Source organism: Petromyzon marinus, chromosome 14 (genome assembly GCF_048934315.1).
Source record: "Petromyzon marinus isolate PM22_M1 ecotype Great Lakes invasive population chromosome 14, UKy_Petmar_22M1.pri1.0, whole genome shotgun sequence".
In the NCBI taxonomy this organism is placed as follows: Eukaryota; Metazoa; Chordata; class Hyperoartia; order Petromyzontiformes; family Petromyzontidae; genus Petromyzon; species Petromyzon marinus.
The window spans coordinates 16,439,971-16,466,221 of NC_133680.1; the positions used below are offsets into that span (position 1 = coordinate 16,439,971).

Here is a 26,251-nt window from a genome sequence, read left to right on the forward strand (position 1 = left end):
GCCTCGGCAGCTCTCCTGCCATATCCTTCACTTGATGACGATTGCTTGTGTTGCGATCGAAACGTCGTGATATTGTTATTATTTTTGTATCTACATGGCCTTACCGAAAGACCCAAATAATGTGTTCACGTTGTGAAGCTGCGTGGCACACAAGCAGAGATAACAAAACCTCAACATATTCGTCAATAACGCTGCAATGGATATTGCTTTGACTTCTCTGATGTGATGAAGGCCCATTGCCTGAAACATCACCTTTTAGAAGCTCTGCCCTATTAAGTGCATCATTATTGATTCATGCGTTGAGTTTTTATTCAGAGTTACGATCTGAACGTCAAGGAAATGGCACATTAAATGAGTGCATTCTGGGAGGTAGCTAGGTGCCCCAGGGGTCAGACATGCTGTGCCAGCATGGCTGAGATGCCAGGATTGAATGTGGATTACAGCTGCCCAACCACAGTGATTAAACCGGATTCTCAAGCATAGTGGTCTCAGCCTAGTTGCAAATGAGTGCACAAAAAACCCATCGAATTATATTTTTGTTCCGTAATAAATTTTGCTAAATTCACTGTAGCGAGTGGTCCATGGTTTTATTCCCAATAATGTTGAAAATGAAAGATAAAAGCAGATCAAACTAAATTTTTGTATCATAGCATCTCCCCACATAATGTGCATGTATTATGTTTTATTGATTAATACATCTGTACGGTGCTGACCAGCATGGGGAAGTATAGTCAAACACATTCCCATGACCGACATGGTGTGAGGAGGCGTTGTGAGTTATTTGTTTTGAATATTGACTCAATTTGAAGATGAACATTTGGGTGCAACGAGTTTCTTCATTATCTTATGATGAAGAACGTTGCCATGTTGTATGCACGCTTACCAATCGTTTATTGACGTATACAATGTATCATGGTTCTATTTTTTGACTTTCTATTATCATTCTAAATATTTTAAACGTGATTGTGGTATGTTCAATAAGACCACAGGTGTTTACCTTGCATATTTTTGTAGTTCTTGATTTGTTTACAATAGAATCTCAATTTCTTATTTTCATCTTGAAAAGCATCCACTGCACGTGTGCGTCCGTCTGCATGCGAGGCGCCTGTATGTGCGTCTCTGTACTCAATGCCCGTGTCTCCGCATTCTTATCTTGTCTCCCTCTGCATGTTCTGCCTTTGGCTATGTACATCTCTCTCCACATGCACTGTCTTTCCATAATGTGTCCAAATTTGTATGACTTGCTTGTGTCTTTGTGTGTATGTCTCTGCATCTGTAATTTATTTTCTTGTGCCTCCTGCCCATGTCTATAGTCTCTTATCTCTCTGTACAACTACATGCTCCGTGTGTCTGTATGTCTGTACCTGTCCTCATCTGCACGCTGCATGTGTCTGTGATGAAGGGCTGCCCACCTATGCATGCACGTGCCTGTGACACTGTGCCCTTCTGCCCGTGAGCAGCTAATGGCACACTCGCAGGCCATCAACAGCCTGCAGGTGGAGTTGGAGGCAGTGCGGTGGGGCGAGCGCGAGGAGCAGCTGAGGCGTGAGCACGATGCGACTCTGCATCTGGCATACATAGAGCTGGCCGAATATCGTGCATCACATATGCACGACGATTCAGAGTACGACGCTCACGTTGTGCACATCACGGTCCTCCAGAAGGTGAGGCCTCCACTCTCGCAACAGCCACCCCCCTTCTTGCAACAGCAATGTGTCCTGCCCAAGCCCACTTATTTTCTCAATATTTTGGATGAATGCTAAACAATTTATTAATATATTCAAGTTACATGTTGTAATTACGTGTAATTTAGATGCTGCCCGTCTCCGCCCGCAGGCGCTGAAGGAGCGTGACGAGCTGCTGCGGCGCTCAGAGGCAGACCTGGTGGCGGCGCGGGAAGAGGCGCGAGAGCGCGGGACTGAAACCGAGCGGCTGGGCACCGAGGCCGCGGAGCTGAGAGCGAACATGCGCGACCTCTTTACCAACCAAGAGGTGCAGCAGACCGAGGTGGACAACCTGCGGCATGAAGTACTGGAGCTGCAGCAACGACTGCAGGAGGCTAACGCTTGCTGCGAGGAGACCGGTGGGTAGGGGCCTGTGTTCCAAAATCTTTCTGAATCCACGGACCCATTGAACACTAATTTTTGTCGAGCACTGTGCACCAATAACTTCTTTTTACGAGTTAAAACGAGTAATTCCTCGTTTTTACTTCATTTCCCACGTGGACCACTTCCGCTGTCTAACATAGGACTGCACTGGGTTTACTAACTGCTCTCTCACTAGGCCCTTCCTGTGCTTATATTATTATTCTGGACCCTGTGTTTGCATGCAAGCTGGTGAATAGGTCTGAGGGACCTCAGACCTATTCTGTCTGCTACTACTCCCGCTGCTGGTACTCTTCCTCCTGAGCTACTGCTCCTTCTCTGTCTGCTGCCACTGGTGGCTGTACTGTCTTCATCGCCATGGTTTTGTGTCCCTTCCGACAGGCAATTCTCTGGAGCAACAGACGGACTTTCTCAAGGCCGAGCTGGGAGTCTCCAGGGCAGAGGAGGCCGCGAGGGCACAGGAGGTGGTGCAGCTGCAGCACACACTTCAGCACACGGATGCTGAGATGGAGTGCATGCACGGCCAGATCGCCGGGCTGCAGCACCAGGTAACCAGAGCCTTATGCGGCAGCCCCCCCACCTCCATGTGTGTGCATGAGGCCTGTCTTCATCGCCTGAGCAGTGCACCATCGCATATTAGAGAATGTTTTTTTAGGTAAAGTCACGTAGAAATAAGAAATAATAAAATTAATAATAAAAAACAAAGAATAATTCCTGCAGTCACGAAAGCTCCAAATTCAAGTTTCATTTCGATTTAAAGCTTTCGTGACTGCAATGATTCATCTTCTTTGGTTCTTTCGGTAAAGTCACGTAGAATGAGAATACAATAATAAATTGATAAAATAAAATAACACAATAATATTCTCACGACGTTTCGGCCACAACAACCTGATGAAGGCCGCTTGTGTTGTTATAATTGTGACCACAGGATCGGTCCTCCCCTCATGGCTCTTAATTTTGTCTGCAGATAGGTGAATGTTGGATGAGGTAATTACACTAGACAAGGCAATCCCTGACTAGGCCTTTAACTAATTCACTCCCTCTCATAATTTGTCATAATTCAGAGTTGCGAATGTATTTTCTCACATTTTAATACTTTCAGTTAGAATAAATACAATTTAATTATAAAGTCAGCTGCAGTTTACAGGACTTTTTCTAAAATGTGATTGGCTTGCATTTGTTAGAGAAACAATATAGGCTTGCAGACACACAGCTATATGCACACCACAGAGTTTAAATGACTTAAGTGGTAATTATTTATCTGTTTGCAAGCCAGGCTTAATTACAGCTGGGTCTTTTCCAACCCAGAAAATATTTCCACATTCTGCACACCATATTCAGTATACTTCCCCAGACATGAATCCAACATTGTGGAACGTGTGCGTGCCTGTAGCTGAAGGAGTCGGAGGGGCACATCCAGGCACTTGGGATGGAGAAGGCGCAGCAGCAGGACGCGCACCGGAAAGAGGCCTGCGAGCTGGCGACAGGGCTGGAGGAGGTCCGGCTCACCCTCACCGATGCTTTTAAGCAGTTCGAGCGCAACTCCAAGAAGGTATCGGCTCGCAAGGGCACGCGTGGTGAAGCCGCGATTGGCACTGAAGAGGGGCGCCACGGTGGCGAGATGTTAACTACCTCGCCTGTATGCAGGAGGTTGTGGGTTTGATCCCAACCCCGACACCTGTATATTTGGAGTTTGCATGTTCTCCCTGTGGTCACGTGGATTTTTTCCGGGTCCTCCGGTTCTTCCTCCACATTTAGAAACGTGCGTTTAGATTCTATAGCTGCAATACATTTCCACATGATAAGCCATTTCGTTGAACTTTCATTTGTGGGCAGGTTGCTTCTGAAAAAGAGCTATATAGTTCAGTAGGCCTTAGCTGGTAAAATAAAGATAATGAAAGTTTGAGTTTTAAGACATTTGTGGCAGCGTTCACAAGAGGAGGAGACCCTTGTGCGGCGAAATATTTATGATGATATACAACGTATTAATTTACTGTGATGAGCCTTCTGCACTCTGAACCAAGCTGTCCGAGTTTGATTACCAACCATGGCTAGCATTGGTGGCCAGTGAAATCTGACCCAGTCTTGGGTGTACCACTTCGTGCTGACCAGTGTGATGAAGTATGATCAATTAATTCCCATGACCGGTATGGCTCAGGGAAACTTTCATCCAGCAGTATCACAAAAACACATTCAGCGGTGGACGGATCATGGCTATTCATGATGATGATGGTGATGATTACGATGGTAAAACGAACGTTGCCTGTATTAAGGCTCAGGAGGACGAGGACACAATCACTCGGCTGAAGGAGGAGCTCAAGGCGAGCAAGGAGGAGCTCGCAGCGAGTGAGGCGGAGCGCGCCAGTGCCCAGCCGGAGCTCTCCACCCCCCAACAGGGACTGTCGGCGCTGCAGGATCAGCTGACCACGTCCCAAGCTGAGAATGAGGACACTCTGCGTCAGGTAATGCTCCCAGCCTCGTTCCCACGGCCGCTGAGAACCCAGGCTCTCCTGACCCCGGAACGGCCCAGGTCTGACCGTGACACAGCACTTGAGTCGTCAGGCTGTGTAGGGTCTGACCATCTGCTCCCCTCTGCTACGTGCATGTCCATGCCCTCCCTGTCCTGGTTTGGGAAGCGATTTTAATCTGACCTTTTACTGCAGATTTTGGATTACTTAATCCATATATGTGGGCTTTTATAGGCGTAATCATGGGTTGTGTGCATGATGGTCTGACAAGATTGGGTGCATCCTGGGTGATTTGGTCAAACATGGGGTATGGACATCTGTGAAAAATATTTTCACAGCTCATCAGACTCCTCCAATATGAATAAAGATTCTGGTTCTAAATGTGTCTGTTGTTGCATCTGTATGTTCTACAATAACCGCACACAGTCGTTAAAATGCTTTTCTCTGTCCCTCTGCCTGTGGCCCAAGCAGCTGTTCGAGAGGAGCCAGGAGCTGGGATCCCTGCATGCGGGGATTCTTTGGTATCAGCGTATGCTGGCCGAGCTGCACACAGAGCTGGAGCAGTACCGCGAAAACGCACAGATCGGACGCTCACAGCTGCAGCATTTGGACATGCTGCGCCAGCAGAGCGAGGCGGAGGTGAGTACACTGCATTCGCACGTCGCAGACAAAGACTCCCCGTATAGCCTTAATAGACTGTTGGGGAAAGTACTGTTAGTGAGCAGCACCTATGAAGGCCGGCATGGCACACAAGGGGGTGATTGGCCAGCACCATGCCTCGCTGCCTTTGTCTCTCCAGTGGTGGTGTTTACACATCGCACCAGGTACTCATTTGAGGCTGGGTCGATCTAGGGGACGCCCAGGACCGGTTCACATAATCGTCACTGGTGTTGGCCATGAACGGGAATCGAACTCGGGTCGCCGCTTTCGAAGGCTAATCGCTACACTACCGCTCCCCACACATTCACTTTCATACACATAGACACGTGCGCGTGCACACACACACACACTTATAGGCAAACACTTGCTCCAAGCGCCATCCTGAATTATTACATGTCGCGGAGGATTGCTCCACTGAACAAAATAGTGACGCGGTTCAATTTTCAAGTGCGAGTTCGCGTTTAAAGTCAATGTTATGAAATATATATTTGATGGAAGCAGGTTCGTAAGTGCAGGTGTTTGTAAGTTGAGGACTGCCTATATATACACTTATTTTTCACACAGATGTGTATATGCGCACTGGGTTTCTGAGCATCCTCTGTTTAGGGACTGTACCACATTACATTCCACCATCCCACCTCTAGTAAAAGTACCTACTACTACTAGAACATCTGCTCCCCTCTGCTACGTGCATCTCCATCCCCTCCCTATTTTTGGTTGGGAAGCAATTATAATCGGACATTTTAAAGTAGCTTTTGGGTTAATTAATCCATATATCTGGGCTTTTATAGGTGTTATCTTGGGTTGTATGGATGGTGGTCACCCATCCAAGTACCATCAAAGTTCAACCCTGCTTTTCTTCCAAGATCTTCTAATATTGGGTGCATTCCGGGTCATTTGGTCATAGGTGGTGTGGTGTATGGACATCTGTGAAAAAGAGTTTCATAGCTTATCAGATTCGTTCATTTAAAATAAAGATACTGGTTCTGTATGTGTTTGTTGGATTTGTATGTTCTTTAACAACTGCACGCAGTCGTTAAAATGCTTAGCCATGTCCTTCTGCTGCCGTTTGTCCGTGGCCAATGCAGCTCATCGAAAAGAATGAGCACCTGGGATCCCTGCAGGTGGGAATTTTGGGTTACCAGCGTGTGGTGGCAGAGCTGCACGCTGAGCTGGCGCCATGCCAAGAAAACCTGCAGAGCATTCACTGTCAGCTCCAGGATCTGCAAGTGCTGCACCAGCAGAGTGAGGCGAAGGTGAGCAAGTGCTGTTAGCGAGCACCTATGAAGTCCGGCATGGCACAAACGCACATATATACAGTAATACCATTATTTACGCCCTCCCGTTGTACGTACTTTCACTATTAATGTACTCAAGTCATTGATAGCCAATCGCATGTTATGTACTGTGGTACCTTGCCATAGCGTACTTGAGATTTACGAACTTTACTATGAAGACCCAAATAGTTTACGCTGGATGGCGACAGTAAGGCACCAGATGACGCCCAAGCGTTTGCATCTCTGACTACAGTAGTCACTTTCATGTGTACATGTGTAGTGACTAACTCAGAGACAGACTTTTAGGCGCTTCTTTTATTTAACGAGCACCATTGGGATAATACAGACACCCTACGTGGGTACACACTATTACCGTTGCTTGCCTATACAAAACACTAACCATCTAACACTGACAGCACTGAACGGAGACAGCGAACACCTATCTAGCAGCGTAATATCGAGTGAAGACGGCAGCGACGATGGCGACAAGACGACAGCGACGAGACGACAACGACGATGACGAGATGGTGACGACGACTATCTTATATATACGAACAGCACGACGAGGATCCCACTTCCAGCAACAGCCACAAGGTCCCTCACAGGGGCCCTTCTTATACTCTCAGCGTGGCCTCGCTCCGCCACGGCCACGCCCCCTCTCTGGAACCTACTAGCGGGTTCCCGATGGCCCCCCCTCTGTGACCTTACCCATAGATGTCCCCCTCTCGTGTCTATCGTGGCCTGCTGACGTGGGTACTACCATACACCGCAGTTACCCTTTTTTACCAGCAGCCAGCGCTATGCCACTACACATACTCTATCAATATTTTTTCCCCACATACCGGATTTATGGTGAATATTTTTCAAGTGTAAACTAATTTTACATGATAAACAACTAATAATACACATAGTATAATAGACAAATGTATCAATAATATGGCAGTCCTCGACTTACGAATGCATTTAGTTCCTGAGGCCCATTCATAAGTCGGAACGGTTCGTAAGTCGGAATACAATAATGTGCGATATTTAAATTCCCATATTGTCAGTGTTATAAAATGTGTTAAGGTTCAACAAAAGAGTCAAGCATTGTTAAACTCGTAAATAAGAAATCATGTACATTTGCATTAACACTAAAATTATAGTGTATCGTAAGTAATACGTAAAATGTAGTAAAAATATTTTTTATTTTCACTCACCGCTTTCAAATCACAAGCGTGCTCACCGCTACACTTCCGATCCGCACAAAGATCCACCGTGTAGCTTTAATAGGCTGTTGGGGCACGTGCTGTTAGCGATAGCCTATGAAAGCCAGCACGGCATGCGAGGGGTTGTGTGCCAGCACCACACCCAGCTGCATTTGTGTCCCGAGTGGTGATGTTTATACAGCGCGCTAGGTGCTCATTTGAGGCCGAGTTGACCAACGGGAGGCCCAGGAATGGTTCAGATAATCGTCACTGGTGTTGGCCGTGAGTTGGAATTGAACTTGGGTCGGTGGGTTTGTAGCGCAGCGCGTGAACTGCAACACTACCGCTCCCCACACAATCACTTTCACATATACGCACATGTGCGCGTGCACGAGGCTGACTCATGACATCTCGTGGAGGATCGCAGCACTGAACAAAATAGTTCTGTGGTTCAGTTTGGAAGTGCAAGTTCGCGTTTTAAAGTCAATGGTAACCAAAAATGAATACATTTCATAGAAACAGATTCGGAAGTCGGGTATCCGTAAGTCGGGTCTCCGTAAGTATGGTGTTCCTAAGTCGAGGACTGTATGTATACACTTATTTTTCACACTGATGGTTGTACAGAATGGATGCGCACTAGGTTACTGAGCATTCTCTGTTTAGGGACTGTACCACGTTACGATCCACCATCCCACCTCTAGTAGAAGTACCTACGACTACTAGACCATCTGCTCCCCTTTGCTACATGCATCTCCATCCCCTCCCTCTTTTTGGTTGGGAAGCGATCTTAATCAATTATTTTAATCCAGATTTTGGGTTAATTAATTCCTAAAAAATGTTTAACATAAAACTTTCGTGACTGCAGGAATTCATATTCTTGATTCTTTCGGTAAAGTCACGTACTTTTTTTTAATAATATAAAAAACCCACGACGTTTCGATTGCAACACAAGCGGTCTTCATCATGCTTTTATAGGTGTTATCTTGGTTTGTATTGATGGTGGTTGCCCATCCAAGCACTTGAGGTTCAACCATGCTTTTCTTCCAAGATCTGAGATGATTGGATGCATTTCGGTTTATTTGGTCAAAGGTGGTGTATGGACATCTGTGTAAAAGAGCTTCGTAGCTCATTACATTACTCAATTATAAATGAAGATCCTGGTTGTGTGTGTGTTATTATACCTGTATGTTCTGCAATAACCTCACGCAGTCGTTAAAATGCTTTCCTGTGTCCCTCTGCCGCCATTTGCCCGTGGCCCACGCAGCTCATTGACAGGAACTGGCAACTGGAATCTCTGCAGGCAGAGATTCAGTGGTATCAACGTGTAGTGGCGGAGCTGCACGCTGAGCTGGCGCCCTACCGCGACAACGAGCAGAGTGGACACTCGGAGCAGCAGCGTCTGCAGAGCGAGGTGGAGGTGAGTGTACAGCACTCGCGCATCGCACACACACACACGTATATAATTTGCGTTTAACGTAAATAATAGATTCATGCACACACGATTCAGTGTATTATGATAATGATGAGCTGGTCTAACCATCACGTTAAGCCGTCATGGTCCCCGTTTACAAATACAGATTATCTATCTATAGACAATTTCATTATTGCTGGACACAGTGATAACGATGAGAATGATTTAGCAACTTTCTGTACACCGGGGCATCTCAGAGCGCTTTACATCACATCTCATCTCAACACGTGTGAAAGGGCACCCCCAATGACAGATGTCCCTGTGGGCACAAGGTGACTCAGCACCTGGTGTGCAATTGGCATTTGTCTGCCAGTAGGGGGTGCTGATTGTTGTGTGTAATCCCAGTTGAGCTGGTAGAAGTACTGAGTTGTGTGTAGTGTCTAATGGGTCAGTATGTCCACAGCTTGTCACGGTTGAGGAGGAAGAGGACATCTCTGGCTGCTCACTGGAGCCCGGCATTCAAGAAGCCTCCCAAGACCTGCCCCCCCAGGCCTCGAACACCCTCTGAGCATCTCACAGCCCCCCACACTTCCAGCACCACCCACCCCCACCAGCACCCCCCCTTCCTTACAAGGCGTCGCGTTTTAATAATAAATATTTGTATCTAATACTATCGCCTCGTCTCAATTCTTTTGAGTGTTTGGGACACGCGAGTGGCTCACATTTATAACGCTAAGGGCTGTCTACATCCACAGTGTGGCTGTTGCGGAGCTTCTAGAAACCAAATGTGAGGCAGAGTTCTGTGTCCCTTGGGTAATGCCAGCCCTCAAAGGGGTTTGCACTGAGCTTGAGTTGGGGGCGACAAGCACAAGGTTGTGGAGGTGGTGATGGTGGTGGAAATTTAGGATGGCAAGGAGGAGATGCCCATTAATAAACTAGTTGGCCACGGTGAAGCCAGCAACCATAGTCATTCCTATGTCCCCTGATGTGAGCGGCAGTGCTGGAGGGCAGTTCCACGGTCTCAGACGGACGTGGATACTCATTACCATAATCGCACAGTTATCTTACCTTGGGCAAAGTATTTCAACCAAGAGATTCAGATAGAAATCATCTGTGTGAATAATGTCATTTCTAAAGCAATAATTACCTTCTATATTATATCCCATATAAATATATAAAATTAAGATGATGCTGAAATTGTGATGTTTGCCTAATATGTGGAACTGCCCTACATGTAGTGCCAAACACTGACGCTCTGAAAAATATTTCTGCAGCAAATCTGTAGCCCTATCCCTAACTCCAAGCCTGAATAGACTATGGAATATATGAAAACTCAATTTCCAATTCACAAATTCGGAGGCATCATCACAGCGATGCACCAACTCTACTTCTTACACAATGATCTGGCTCAACCACCTCAATCCAATATAGTTGTTGCTCTACATAAACGTCGACCATACGAAGAACATGACTCCAACCCCTGTTCGTCCCCTTGTGCTAATTCATTGCTCAAGACAATGCGTTTCCATGTAGTTCTCCCCTCTTCGGGTTTTGAGAGATCCTTCTTCCCATGATGTGTCCCCAGGTTGTGTACGTCACAGATGGCAACTCTTATCCTCGTACATGGACGGTCACGTTGCGTCCCTGGTCTCCTCCCATCACCCATCACTTGCCATCCCTCCCCCCCACCCCAATGTAATCACTCAAAACCAACTGTGATTGACTGCAGCAGTGTTTTTAACAGACACCAGTCGTGTTACTGCTATTGGTGTTGTTATCGTTTATTGTAATAAACGCATTGCCTCCAAGAGAAGTCTCGCTCTACGTTCATACCCACAACACAGACGCAAAATACATTACAGAAGTTATGTTAAGCAGCGGCAAAGTTTGAGTGATAGCTCATCTGACACTGACTCCTCTCACAACGACCAACTTTCCGAATACTCATTCAGTAGTAAGACTCTTAAATTGACGGAGAAAGCTCTCGTCAGAATCCCCTATTTTGATCCACACAATAGGAACAGAGACATACACTCATATCACAACAGTCGAAGTGGAGGCAATGATCAGAGGTCTGAGGAAGTTGGACGAGAAAACAAGTGCTGAAAAGAAGGTTACATGAATATTCTATACCATGGGTAAAGTCGCTACCATACAAGGTTAGGAATTATTTCAAACAACTCAGCCTAACAGTGATTACGAAGTTTGGAGAATATTCAACACTGAGGGGTTTAATGCTGCCAAATTTATGACCCAGTGCGTAAACGAGGAGTGTATTACGCAGGTGATGTTGATCAATACCACGAAGGTGACAAAATGTTCAAGATTGTTTTTTTTAATCCTTGAGTCTAGAGATTACAGAAATTGTGGGTATGGTCTTGGACCCAGAGACGGCCTCCTTACACCACATACAGAATAGGGTTCACGCGGCATGGCTATATAGAATTAGGAGCCATAATTCGGACAAAACACAGGGAGAGAGATAATGCACCCCGCCATCTAGAGGGAAGTAAAAATCACGTGAGCAGCTACAGCACCTCACACCAAGCCCCACAATAGAGTTAGTTAGTTCATAGTTCATTTATTTGGTATAGCCCTGTGAGCCATTAAGCTCTTGAATCGGGTGCAACCGCAACAAACAAAAACATGAACAAGAAAACATCTTAAAGTGATTATGTGACTGTGCAAACAGAAAATACAGGAAAAAAATATCAAAATATTCCTGAAATAGCACCGCACACCAACGCTGTGTGCAAAAATCCCAGTGGGATGCAAGTCAAATAACAACAACCACAAGACAACTAAGATTAAAGCCATCAGTCTAACTCCGTACTACAATAAACAAAAACATGGCCAAAACAAAAAAAACTTTTCGAAATCACCAAAATAAAAGCCATAAATCCAATGTAACAGTGATCATAGGGACTGTGATCGAATTTTTAACAATAAACTACATAAATAAATTATAACACCAAAATCTAGAGCCATATTTTAGGGCACTGAATAGCAGTGGCAGCTAGGGTTGTACAACTCCTCTAGAGCAGTTTTGAGTGAAGATCTCATAGGTAGTGATTCAAGTTGCAGTTTATTGGCAATAGCATTCCAGACCCTGGGGGCATCAATAGCAAAGGCCCTTCCTCCAGTTTTTGTACAGCAATAGGGAATGTGAAGCTGGTAAATGAGCGAAGACCTGAGGTCAAATTTGTTCTTTGAAACAGAGAGGAGATCCAGTAGGTAGTCTGCGGAATTTTTTTCAGAGAGGAGCAAGCACCCACGAACTACCAACATAATTACACGCAGGGATGGCAAGGTAACAATCCAGCGAGAGAGTGGCACACCAATCCGAGGCAACCACAGCGCACAAAGACAGGTAATTATTGGAATTTCAGGGTGTGGAAGCCAAGAGCGGAATCATACCAGCACCCCATGCCACGACAAACTCAAGGTTAAACACAATCTGCCCATTCCCCCTTCGATACCCCCACCCGGCTATACCAGGAGGGAGTAGAGAAACAGGAAAGGAAACAAAAATGGACTCAACTCAGATACAAAATGTGGCACAAACACGTGGTGAATCACCCACATTAATTGAGAATGAGCTGCCAGTGAGAGCACTGCCCACTGAATTACTGAAAAATTGTTTTTCATCCAAAGGCCGATGCCTGCATTCCTCAGGGCGTGTCCCTGTAGCACGTTCCTCTGCCCCATCCATCGTACAATCATGCACATCCGCGAGACAATGGGCGACTTTTCCAATTACCTGGCGATTAGGTTTTACTCCCCCTCCCTGCGGTTTATCATCTCCTGTCGGATGTAGATCGGAGTGCTGAAATGGGGGAAGGGAAGATTCACAATGGATCGGGAATTATGTTGAAACCCAGCACACCCAAAAGCACAAAAGGGGGGAGGACCCAACGGGGCACGGAATCGAGTCGACTCATCGAGTTAAATGTACGGATCAATGAGTGGTGGCCCACTTTACTCCAGTGACCCGGGTGCTGCTGCGGGGTCCACTTTCTGCCCCCCCCCCCCTTCTCTCTCCCCCCTACTGCCGAGGCCTATATAACCTCGTGCCACGGCAGATCTCTCGCCTACTTCAGCAGTTTTTTCTTGCTGTGGTTGTCCCACCTGATGGGAGGGACTTGATCACATCAGCCGCGTCACAGGAAGTAAGATGTGGGGATGGCTGTCATTTTTAAAGGGGTCTGAGTAATTGACCATACACAAGGAATCGGTTATAATCGACTTGGTAATCGAATCGTTCCAGCTTTAGTACTCGCGCATATAATACACTAGCTGTACTACCCAGCTTCTCCTGGGACTTGGATCCACCACGCCCGGCCGCCTTTGTCTCCCCAGTGGCGATGTTAACACACCACAGCAGTTACTCGTTTTGAGGCTGAGTCGACGTAGGGGAGGCCCAGGACCGGTTAAAATAATCGTCACTGGTAGTGGCCGTGAGCGGGAATCGAACTCGGGTTGCCGGATTCGTAGCGCAGCGCGCTAACCACTACACGACAATGCGTTACGCTTCCACATGTGCGGGTCACGTGACAGATTTGACGTCACAGCTCACTTGCCGTACCAAAAATAAATGCATTATTGAGCTCCCCCCCCCACACACAAAAAAGTGTATTTTCATAACTTTTGCATGGTGTAGAGTCTGGAAAGTACCCACGTGGTAAATTTCAAGTTTGTTGCATGTCGGGAAGTACGCTAAACATTTTGAACAGACACATATTTACAACTTTTATATATATGGAGATAACACAAAATAATCATTACCACATTTGCGTTCGTTTGAGCATTCAGTGTCTCAAACCGACGCTGGTGAACTGCCAGATATTTGCAGGCAAGGATGCTCTCTGTTCGTTACAGGTCCTAGTTCTATGCAAAACTGTGGAATACTTCACAAAAAGTCATCATGAGCTTTGCAGAGCTGAAAACCATTCTGACGTTTGCTCGTGTTGAACCAATGCTGCTGAAATAAAAATCACGGCCAGAAAGGCCGTAGGCTTTCACGACCAATATTATTCATAATAAAAGTTTTTGGGTTAGATCGCATTATTCATGTGTCGTAACCCTCCACTACCCGACACGGCCAATCAGTAAAAAATGTGTCACATTGACAAAAGAGAAATAGATCACTCCTTCAGCCCACCGGTGTGTTGAAAAGCGAATCCACAACATTTACAATTTTTGAGTACGACGTTTCGCTGGTAATTACATCCAGCATCATCGGGCAATTTGCCAGAAAGGTGAAGCCCTCACTTCCTCCCGGTCTTAAAAAACCGGGAGCACCGTCACCATCGCAGCATGACACATGTGTGCCCGTTGAAACGTGCAGCCCTCGATCGCAATAGAACCGATAATAATTATTGTTGGTACAACTTTCTTACTCATGAAAGCTCTGCGAAGTTTCAATATAATAATTGGCTTACATCGTGGATATGATTAACAAAATTAACACGCAAACGATGATTCCCCTCCTTCACATATCCGTCTTTCCACTTAAAAAATACAAGTATTTGTACACATCCCATTAGCCACACGGCTTTCCTTCTGGGAGTGCATCATTTCAGCAGTATTGGTTGTACATAAACCAAGCTCTGGTCCGGTTTTTATATTCATCAGCACGCTCCAGCTCACTTGAAGCAATGCTGGTGAACTGCCAGCTGTTATAGGTTAGGGCCCGCTCTGTGAGATATGGGTGCTCGAAGGTTGTTGTATATGTAGGTTATGAAAATTTGATGAAAATAAGGAAAATTTGATTAAATTTGAAATTTAAATAATTTATCTGAATTAATTGGTGTAATTATGTGCATAAACTATGCTAATTCGAGAGATAATCGTATTAATTTATGCGAGTGGGCGTGGTTATGATGATGCAGGTCGTTATGATAATTAGGTCCAGCCTCGGTGACGAAGGTTGGTTATTAATTGGAACGCCATTAATCGTATGCAGTTGTGCAGGTATTGTGAGCGTGAATGAGAGAGAGTCGACTCGACTTGCTATTTAATTCCGTATTTTCAATAAGGATACAATTATCTTCGATTTAACGCTTATTGATTATGTGCTGGATTAGTGATTTGTGTGCTTATGATAGGTAACCGAGATTCAGATCTCATTCGCAGAACAATTCTATGCAGAATCATGGAAAGAATCACACACAACTCTTCTGCTTTAATCAATTTTATTTTCTAGCTAAACTTAAATTTTTGGATATGAGAACTCTCAACTTCGGAATTTCAACACAGCATTAACATGGTACACATCACGATTGCGTTGTTTCACTTCGATAACGGCACCTGTGGTTAATTCCCGACGCGTAACGCAATGATGTTGTTGTTGAGAGAGAGATTAAAACATGCAGACTATTCTATCAAAACCTTAACCTTATAATATGTAATTCGTATTTAAATTGTTACACAACACGGCATTCGGTCATTGATCATATGCGACCCTTAATGCAGATTCTTGTCACGTTGTTAACAGTAGGACGATTGATTATTATGCAACGCTGTTCATATGGAAAGACACTCAAACCATTATTATTCCTAAAGGCACAAATATGCGTTCATAGATTCATCTTGTTCATTCATGGATACCAGCAAGATTATGCAATAGAAAAAAACGAACCACTCAAATACCATGAACTGTGATATGGTCGCTGAGGTGAATGAGAACATGTGGGGGCACCGCGCTACAGACACATGCGCGACACTTTCCGCAATACGCTTTTATGCTTCGTTGCAATAACGAGCAACAATTATTCTTCAAACATTGAGGGCCTTGTGGCTCTATGGCCACAAATCCTTTCATTACTCCAACCACTTCCCACCCTCCCTTTTGCCCACAGCCAGATGAAAGCGACAATATTTATTTTTCAATTATTATTAACGTGGTTGAGATGACTTACACATATACCCAGCTGGAATCTGTTTTTTTACATTTATTGCCATAAACTTCACCTTAATCAGCACTAACTTGACGATTGCCTCTCTTTTGCATTGACTCCGTGACATCACGACCGTTTCCAAGGTCGGCCAACATCAAAGCGAGCAGCTCCCATAGGAAAGTGGGCCAAGTGGCACAGTTTAAGGGGCCTGCGTGGACCACTTGGGGCAGGCGTCGCCCACTGAGGCTGCCGTGGGCATCCAGGCTGGGCCTAGATACCTGGTTGACAAACTGGATTGTTACATTGGCTTCTCTCTTGTGCATGTGTGCGCCCACTCTCAGGTGTCTGCAGGACACCTTCATGGAAGTGGACGCGAGCACCGCCCCACCCATGGACATGACTCATCGCAAACGGTTTGGGGCGCGTTCGCGCGTCACCAATGATACCGCTCATCTCCCCTTCCGTTCTGCCCCCGCCACTCGCTCCCCCCCCTTCCTTCATCACTGTTGCCGCTCCGGCCCCGGCTACGATCTCCAAAAACCATGGTCGCCTACCATCATCGTTTCCGTCGACAAACTGCTGGATGGATTCCACAGGAGGCGTTTGTGCAGCGAGCGGGAGTCCACCTGGGATTACTGGCGATCTCTGCACACGTCCCACCAACCCTTTCCTCAATTGTTGATTGTTTTAACCCCAGTTGGGGGGAAGAGGACAAGATAAAAAATAATTGTATTTGAAACTTGCGTCCTCAAACACACTAACACCTAGTACCCTGGTTGTTATTTCCCCCCACCCTTATAAACGTGACATCACTGGATGTTGCCATGATGTAATGGTTGGTACACAATATAGAAGTCGCCGGTTCGATTTATCGTGGCCATTTTAACCAATGTGGACTTTTCTTAAATCCCTCCGGCTTCTGTCCACACAACCGGTACGAATGAGTGGATAAACAATTGGGAGAACTCAAACATCCCCAAGAAGTGCCTCATCGTGGATCAAACCATCAAGAAGCTCGCTGGCCCCCCACCACCGCAAGCAGTGGGGGGCCACCGTACACCGGATCCAACCTGGCCATGGCACGAGCAATTGCCTCCACAAATGGAAAACAAAAGCATCACCAAAATGCCACGGCGGGGCACCGCAACGGTGAAAAACGCACAAACGCATCAGGAAGCTCTCTTCACCTGCTGGAGGCCTGCATTACCATTAAGAGGCTATGGTCTTGGATTATTCTTCGTGTTATTTAGGGTCCCTGACTCTGTTCACGACCATTAAAGACCATGATGGTGGGCAGGCCCACGTAACGTGCATGGCCGGGTGTCAGAGCCATTTCCTCATGTTTACTGTGGGGTGTGATGGGGATGTCCTCTGGCCCCGACACTATTTCAAGTATTCTTGATCGCAGTCTTACGAGATATAATTCCCGGTTGTGGCCAAAATCAGTGATGAATTATATTCTAATCGACCCTATACCTCCCCTAAGTCTACTTAACCTTAAATTAGTATCAGGTGTGGTTGGTAAACATCACCACTGGAGAGACAAAGGTGGCTGAGTGTGTTTCTGGAAACAAATCCCCACCATGACAAGTTTGCCTCTGAATGCCAGTTTCTTGGCCCAAGCCACTGTATAAAGTCCAGCAAATATGCATCCGACACAAGATCCTAACCTTTTATATAGTCATATTCATAGCCAGTGTAATGTCATCATTTTTTTTACTCAAAATTATTCACCTCAATTTTGGTTCACACGACGAACAAATAATGCTACTCAGCTGATTCGGCGTGAGACCTCTGCTGACTGCATAAGTACGGAAACTTCTCCACTTTCTCTACGACTGCCCCATCACTCATACAAAGATCCCCCTAGACTGACGGTGATGTCACGTCGACCCACGCGGCACAGCAATCTCACGCAGCAGCCTCACGCGACACAGCAGCCTCACGCAGCAGCCTCACTCGGCACAGCAGCCTCACACGGCACAGCAGTCTCACACGGCACAGCAGCCTCACACGGCACAGCAGCCTCACACACCAGCCTCACACGGCACAGCAGCCTCACGTGGCACAGCAGTCTCACGCAGCAGCCTCACTCGGCACAGCAGCCTCACACGGCACAGCAGCCTCACGCAGCAGCCTCACTCGGCACAGCAGCCTCACACAGCAGTCTCACACAGCAGCCTCACGCAGCAGCCTCACACGCGGCGCAGCAGCCTAATGCACAAGCCGCACGTGGCACAGTAGCCTCATGCAGAAGCCGCACGTGGCACAGCAGGCATGAAGGAAGCTGTGGAACAACTCGAGGAGCTGCTTGGCCTCGTCTGGCAACCCTGGTCAGCTGGTTCAGAACTGGAGGAGGAGAAGCAGCTGTTGTGAATCCCTGCAACAGCTGTCCCTGTGAGCTGCCCCTCACTACAGAGAGCTCCATGGAGAGCATGGCGATGATCACACCCACTCACCCACCCACCCAATCACCCACCGACCCACTCACCCTGTAACTCACTTACTCACCCTCATAACTTACCCAATCATTTACCCAGTCATCCACCCATCCACTCAATCACCCACTCACTCACCCACCCATCCACTCACTAACTCACTCACCAACCCACTCATTCACCAACCCCACACCCAGTCACCCACTTATTAACACAGGCATTCATTCACTAACTCAACCACTAACTCACCCACCCACCAACTCACCCACAAACTCACTAACCAACCCAACCACCCACTCATTCACTTAACAAACCACCTACTCACTCAAGAACCAACCAACCCACTCACCACCCACTCACCTACTACCAACGCAACCTCTCACCCACTCACCCACCCATTCACTCACTGACGTATCCACTCACTAACTCACTCATCCCAACCACTCCTTCACGCACCCACCAACCGATTAACCACCCACTCACTCACCCACTCACTTGCCAACACACTCACCCAATCAATCACCCACCCATCCACTCACTCACTCACTCACCTACCCACGCACCGTTTCACCCATCAACTCACTCAACAACCCATCCACTCACTCAAAAACCCATCCATGAACTCAACCATCCACCGAGCCACCAGCACAGACTCAACCAGTCACCGACTCCATCACCCACAGACTAACACACAAATGAACTCAAACACCCACTAACTCACCCACTGAATCACCAATCCACTCAACCACTCACTCAATCTCTAACCCATCCACTCACTCGTGCACTCACCCACCCACTCACCAATCCACTCACTAACTCACCCACTCACTCATTCACCCCACTCAATCAACACCCATCCACTCTGACTCACTATCGCATCTTCACTATCGCATCCACTAAGTTGCCTGTCACTAACGAACCCACGCACGTAGTCACCCAGTGAACAACCCACCCACTCACCCATTACCCAGGCTACCACTCCACTACTCCCCCACCCACCTAGTCACTCCTGACCCACCCACAAACCCACTCACCTACTCGCCAACCCACTCACCTACCCGCCAACCCACTCACCTACCCGCCAACCCACTCACCTACCCGCCAACCCACTCAGCAACCACTCGCGCATAAACTCACCGACTCAACCTCCCACACTCACCACCTACCCACTCACTCAACCAACTATTCACTCACCCTATTCACTCACCCATCCATACATTCACTCACCCACCCCCTCACTCACTGAACCCTTCACTCATCCACACACTCACCCAATAACTCACCCACTGAACCTCCCACATTCACCCACCCACTAACCAACCCACCCTCTCAACCAACCATTTAATCACCCATCGACTCATCCCTTCAACCTCGCACAGTCATCCAATCACCCACCCACTAACTCAAACACCCATTCACTCACCCATCCCTCCACTCACCTACTCAATCACATAACCACCAACTCAATCTCTAACCCAAACACTCACCAACTCACCCATCTTCTTATTCACTCAATCTTGTACCCATTAACTCTAATCACTCACCCACCCTCCCATTAACCAACTCACTCACCGACACACTCACACACCAACTCAGCCAGCCACGACCCACTACCCACGTAACCACTCACCCACCCAAGCATTAAATCACCCATCCACTCACCTTTTCAACCTCCCACTCATCCAATCACCCACCCACTGACTCAAACACAAACATCCATTCACTCACCCACCCACCTGCTCACTCACCCACCCACCTGCTCACTCACCCACGCACCAAACCACCCACCCAATCACTCACCCACCCACCTTTTCACCCAGCCACCCTCTCAAACCCGTACCCACTAACACACCCACTGACCCACCCTCACCCACCCACTCATGAACTCACCCATCCAATTATTAACCCACCCACTAACTCACCCACTAATTCACCAACCCGACCACTCACCAACACAGCCTAAATATAAATTGTTTGTTTTACCAGGCAAGGCCCACTGAGATATATGGATGATTTTCAGAAGCAACTTCGCCACAAATGATAGCTCAACAGAGTGGCTTATCACGTATACATTTATAGCAGCCAACTCCTCTAAATGCATTTTTCTAAATGTGGAATCGAACCCACAACATCCTGTATACCCGGCGAGGTAGTTAACATCTTGCCACCATGACACTCCATTCTCTGACTCTCCCACCCACGAAACCACACACTCAAACACCGACCCACTAACTCAACCATCCATTAATTCAACCACCGAGCCTTGCACACACTCACTCACCCAGCCACGCACTCGCCAAGCCACGCACTCAATCTCTAATCCACACTCACTCACCAAGCCTCTCACCTACTACCCATCGAACGTCGCACTCACTCATCCACGCACCCACCCACAAAACCGCCCATCTACACACCAAATAAAAATGTAGATTTTTTTTACTTTACTAGGTAAGGCCCATGCTATATACATCTTTTCAGAAACAAGCAGAGTACAAATGATTGCTCAATGGAATGGCTTTTCACGTAGAACGTTATAGCAGTCAAAGTCTATAAATGCATGTTTCTAAACGTGGAGGGGCAACCTGGAGTACCCAGAGAAAATTCCATGCAACCACGGGGGAGAACGTGCAAACTCTAGATATACAGGCGAGGTTCTTAAAATTTTGCCACCTTGACATTCCACTCTTTAACTCAACCACCCACTCAAACACCCACCCACACACAAACCACTTGTAGAGTAAAATGGGGACGTGACGTCATGTGTGCCGTCTAGTGCGATGACGTCACGGAACGTGGCGTCATGCACGTTGGGCGGCTCGATGACGTCATGTCTCCTCTAGTATTTAAGGGGGACCCCGTGACGAAAGCGGGATCACTGTGGGAACGGGTAGAGTGAGAAGGGTGGAGAGGGAACCAGGGGTAGAGAGGGATCGACGAAGAGTCAGGAGTGAAGCTGGTGGTAGCCGTAGGAGGTGCTGCTCTTCCCGGTCGGTGGGGTTGGCAAGTTCCCCCATCCGACTCGAGGGAGAGAGACCGGAGCTAGCCGGGCTGGACCAGGACTTAGTGTAGGACCCCTAACCCCTGGGAAGTTGTCACACCCTTTGTGTTATTGTAACATACTTAATAAACCTTTGGCGAAAGCCCTTACCTTCAAGCCGTCTCCGAGTCGTCGTCGGGAACTCCTCAACACACTAACCAAATCAATCTCTAACCGACTGACTCACCCACACACCCACAAACTAACTCACCAACCCACTTACCAGCCCACCCACTACCTAACTCAACAACCCACTCACTCAACAATCCACTCACCCACCAGGACACCTATTCACTCCCTCACACACCCACCCATCCACCAACTCAATGTCTAACACACACACTCACCCACCCAACCAATCACAAACTCAACCAGCCACTCACCCTGCCACAAAATCAATCTCTAACCCACGCACTCAACATTCCACCTACTCACTAATCCAAACTGACTAAATTCAACTATTTTTTAAGTTACCAGGTAAGACCCACAGAGCTATATAAAATATTTTTCCAAAGTAACCTGGCCACAAATGAGAGCTTCACTAAGTGGCCTATCACATAGTAATGTATAGCAGCCAAATCCGATAAATGAATGTTTCTAAATGTGGAGTCGAAATCCACGTGACCATAGAGAACATGCAAACCCCAAATATGCAAGCATCAGGGTTGGGATGGAACCTACGAACTCCAAAATACCAGGCGACGTAGCTAACATCTCGCCACAGTGGCGTACAATTCTCGAACTCACCCACTCAACTACTAAAGCTACCCACCAACCCACTCACAAACCCGCTCACCCTGCCATGCACTCAATTTCTAATCAACACACTCACGCACACACCCACTCACTCACTCAACCACTCATCCACGCACCCACCTACACATGCACTCACTAACTCACTCACCCAGCCACCCACCCAACCTACCCACCCACTCACCTCACCCACCCACTCACTCAGTGACCAACTCACGCTCCAACCCACCCACTCACACTGTGACCCACTCAATCTCCCAACAACTCACCCAGCCCCTCACCTACTTACTTAACCACCCATTCACTCACCGACCGACGCACTCACCGCCCACTCACCCAACTGTAAACTAAAATTTAACTATTTTAATTTTACCAGGAAAGGCCCACGGAGCTATATAGATTTTTTTCATAAGCGACGCGGCCACAAATGACTGCTCAAATAAGTCAGTGAGTGCTTGTGTAGGTGGGTGCGTGGATGAGTGGTTGAGCGAGTGAGTGGGTGTGTGCGTGAGTGCGTTGATTAAAAATTCAGTGCATGGTAGGGTGAGCGGGTTTGTGAGTGGGTTGGTGGGTGGCTTTAGTAGTTGAGTGAGTGAGTTCCAGAACAGCCAAAACCTCGAAATGCATGTTTCTAAATATGGAGAGAAAACCCGGAGGACTCGGAGAAAAATCCATGCAACCACAAGAACATGCACACTCCAAATATACAGGCGTCATAATCGAGATCGAACCCACAACCTCCTGTACAAAAGGCGAGGTAGTTAATATCTCACCACCATGGCGCTCCACTTTCTTGACTCAGTCACCCACTCACCCACCCATTCAGCCACCTACCCACTCAGAAACACCCACCCACTCAAAAACCCGCACCTTGCCACCAACTCAACCACTTACCAACGCATCCACTTACACACCCACCCATCCACCCACTCAATCTCTAACTCGCACACTCACCAGTCCACCCGCTCACCCAGCTACTTACCTACTCACCCACTCACCCTGCCACCCACTCACCCTGCCGCCCACTCAACCTCTAACCGACCTACCGACCCAACCAGCCACCCATCCCCTAAACTAAACTACTTTTTATTTCACCAGGTAAGGCTCATTGAGCTATATAGACCCTTTTCAGAATCGGCCTGGCTACAAATGATAGATAAACGAAGTGGCTTATCACATACATTTATTGCAGCCAAATCCTCAAAAGGCATGTTGATTCTAAATGCAGCGGAAAGGACCCGGAGCAAAATCCACACGACCAGGGGGAGAACATGCAAACTCCAAATATACAGGCGGCAGGATCGCAATCGAATCCACAACCTCATGTATACTAGGCGAGCTAGTGAACATTTCACCACCGTAGCGCCCCACTCTTTGACTCACCCAATCACTCACAAGCTAACTTACCCACTCAACCTCCCACATTAACTTACCCACCCAGCAGTCACTCACCCATTCACTCACTCACCTACTTTCTGACCCCATTCAGTCAACAACTCACCGACCCACCCAACCACTCACTTAGTTAACCACTTGCTCACCCACCCACTCACCCTATGACCCACTTAATCTCTAAATCACTCACTCACTAAACTACACACTCACCCACCAACATACTAACTCAAACACTCACCAACGAACTCACTCACCCAACCACGAACTGACCCACTCACTCACCCACAAACTCGCGAACCAAAAACACACATACCCAACCCATCACTCACCCAACCCCTCACTCACCGACTTACTCAATCACCCATCCAGACACTCACCCACTGACCGACCCACCAACTCATTAACTCACCCAGGACTCACTCACTCTGCCACCCATTCAATTTCTAACCCACCCACACACCTACTCCCTCAGCCACTCACCTCTTCACACACTCACCCACTACCCACGTAATTATTCACCCACCCACTAACTCAACCACCCACTAACGCAACCACTGACCCACTCGAACTCATCCACTCAAAAAACCACCCACTAAAATATCTAAACCACACTCATGCAACCACCCACCCACTCACCCTCACACTTACCAATGCACTTTCCCACTCACTCACCCATCAACTCACTAACCCACCCATTAATTCAGGAACTCACCGAGCAACTGACCTACTCACCCAAGACGCACTACCCACGGAACCACTCACCCACCAACTGACTCAATTTCTCACCCACTCACTCACCCACCCACCCACTAGTGCTCCCACTAACTAATTCATTCATCTACTCACTCACCCACCCCTCACTCACCTAACCATTCACTGCTTCAAGCTCCCATACTGACCAAATCACCCACCGACTAAATCACCCACAAATATCCACTCACTCACCACCCACTCACCCACTACTCACACAACCACTCACCAACTCATTCACTTGCTCACCCACGCATTCACTCACCCCACTCACTCACCAACCATCCACTCACTCACCCACTCACTGAACCACCCCTTCACTTACCCACCCCCTCCATACTTAACCGCAATAACTCACCCACTCAACCTCTCACATCCATCCACTCACTCACCAACCCAACCTTCCACGGTCATCCAATCTCGTACCCACTAACTCAATCACTCACCAACGCACTCACCGTCTCACTCATCCATTCCCTCATCCATCCACTCACTCACCCATTCACCAAATCAATCACGCGCAAATTAACTCACCAATTCAACAAGCCACTGAGCTACTCACCCACGAGCCACGTAACCACTCACCCACCCTCCCTCCCACTGAATCTCTAACCTACCCACTCACACATCAACTAACCCACCCATCATCATCTCACTAACCCACCCATCATCTCACCCACTCACCCAGCCACCCACTCAATCTCGCACCCACCAATTCAATCACTCACCCCCCATCCAAGCATTCAATCACCCATTCACTCACCATTTAAATCTCCCACTCATCCAATTACCCTCCCACTCATCCAATCACCCACCCACTCATCCAATCACCCACCCACTAACTCAAACATAAACATCTATTCACTCACCCAATCCTCCGCTCACCTACTCAATCACATAACCACCAACTCAATATCTAACTCAAACACTCACCAACGAACTCTCAACCTCCCACACTCATGCACTCACCCACCTAACCAGTAACTCAACCACACAAATCCACTAATTCACCCCTTTGCTCAGCCAATCAATCACACAACCACCCACTCAATCTATAACCCATCCACTCACTCAACGATCCATCTTCTCAACCACTCAGCCAACCACCCACTCAACCACACACTAACTGATCAATCCACTCATTCACCCACCCACCAACTCACCCAACCCCTCACTCATGCAACCCCTCACCTCCACCCACCCAACCTCCCACTCTCACCCTACTACTCAATCACCCACTCAATTTACAAACTCAATCACCGACTCCATCACCCATCCACCCATACTGACCCACCCCCTAACTCACCCGCACACCCACTCAGCCACCCAATAATTCACCCACTCAACTCACCCACCCCTTCACTCATTCACACACCCACTTAACTTCCCATGCTCACCCACCCATACAACCATTAAATTACACATCCACTCACCCCCTCAACCTCCCACAATCATCCACTCACCCACCCACTAACTCATCCACACACACACTCACTAAACCACAAACACTCATTCACCTACCCCTCCGTTCAGCCATTCAATCACACGATGATTGATTAAATCACTAACCCGCCCACTCGCTCCCCCACTCACTCCCCCACCCACTTATGCACTCCCCAACCCACTCACGCACTCCCCAACCCACTCATCCTCTCACTTACCCACCCATGCACGCACTCACTGACTCACCGAGCCATTTACACAATTAACAATGCACTTACCAAATCACCCACGCATCCACTCACCCACTCAAACTCCCCCACCCACTCACCATCCGTCTCACTCACCCACTCGACCCCCTCACTCACCCACTCGACCTCCCACACTCACCCACCTACTCACCAACCCACTCTCTCATCCAACGATTCATT

The 26,251-nt window shown here is 47.6% G+C and overlaps 1 long non-coding RNA gene across 1 annotated transcript; it reads left to right on the top strand.

The window, feature by feature from the left end:
- The first annotated feature begins 4,891 nt into the window (after positions 1–4,891).
- On the top strand, positions 4,892–6,471 carry LOC142924559 (uncharacterized). Its single transcript, XR_012941669.1, has 2 exons — positions 4,892–5,212; positions 6,322–6,471. It is a non-coding gene; the product is annotated as an uncharacterized LOC142924559 (long non-coding RNA).
- Positions 6,472–26,251: the final 19,780 nt, after the last annotated feature.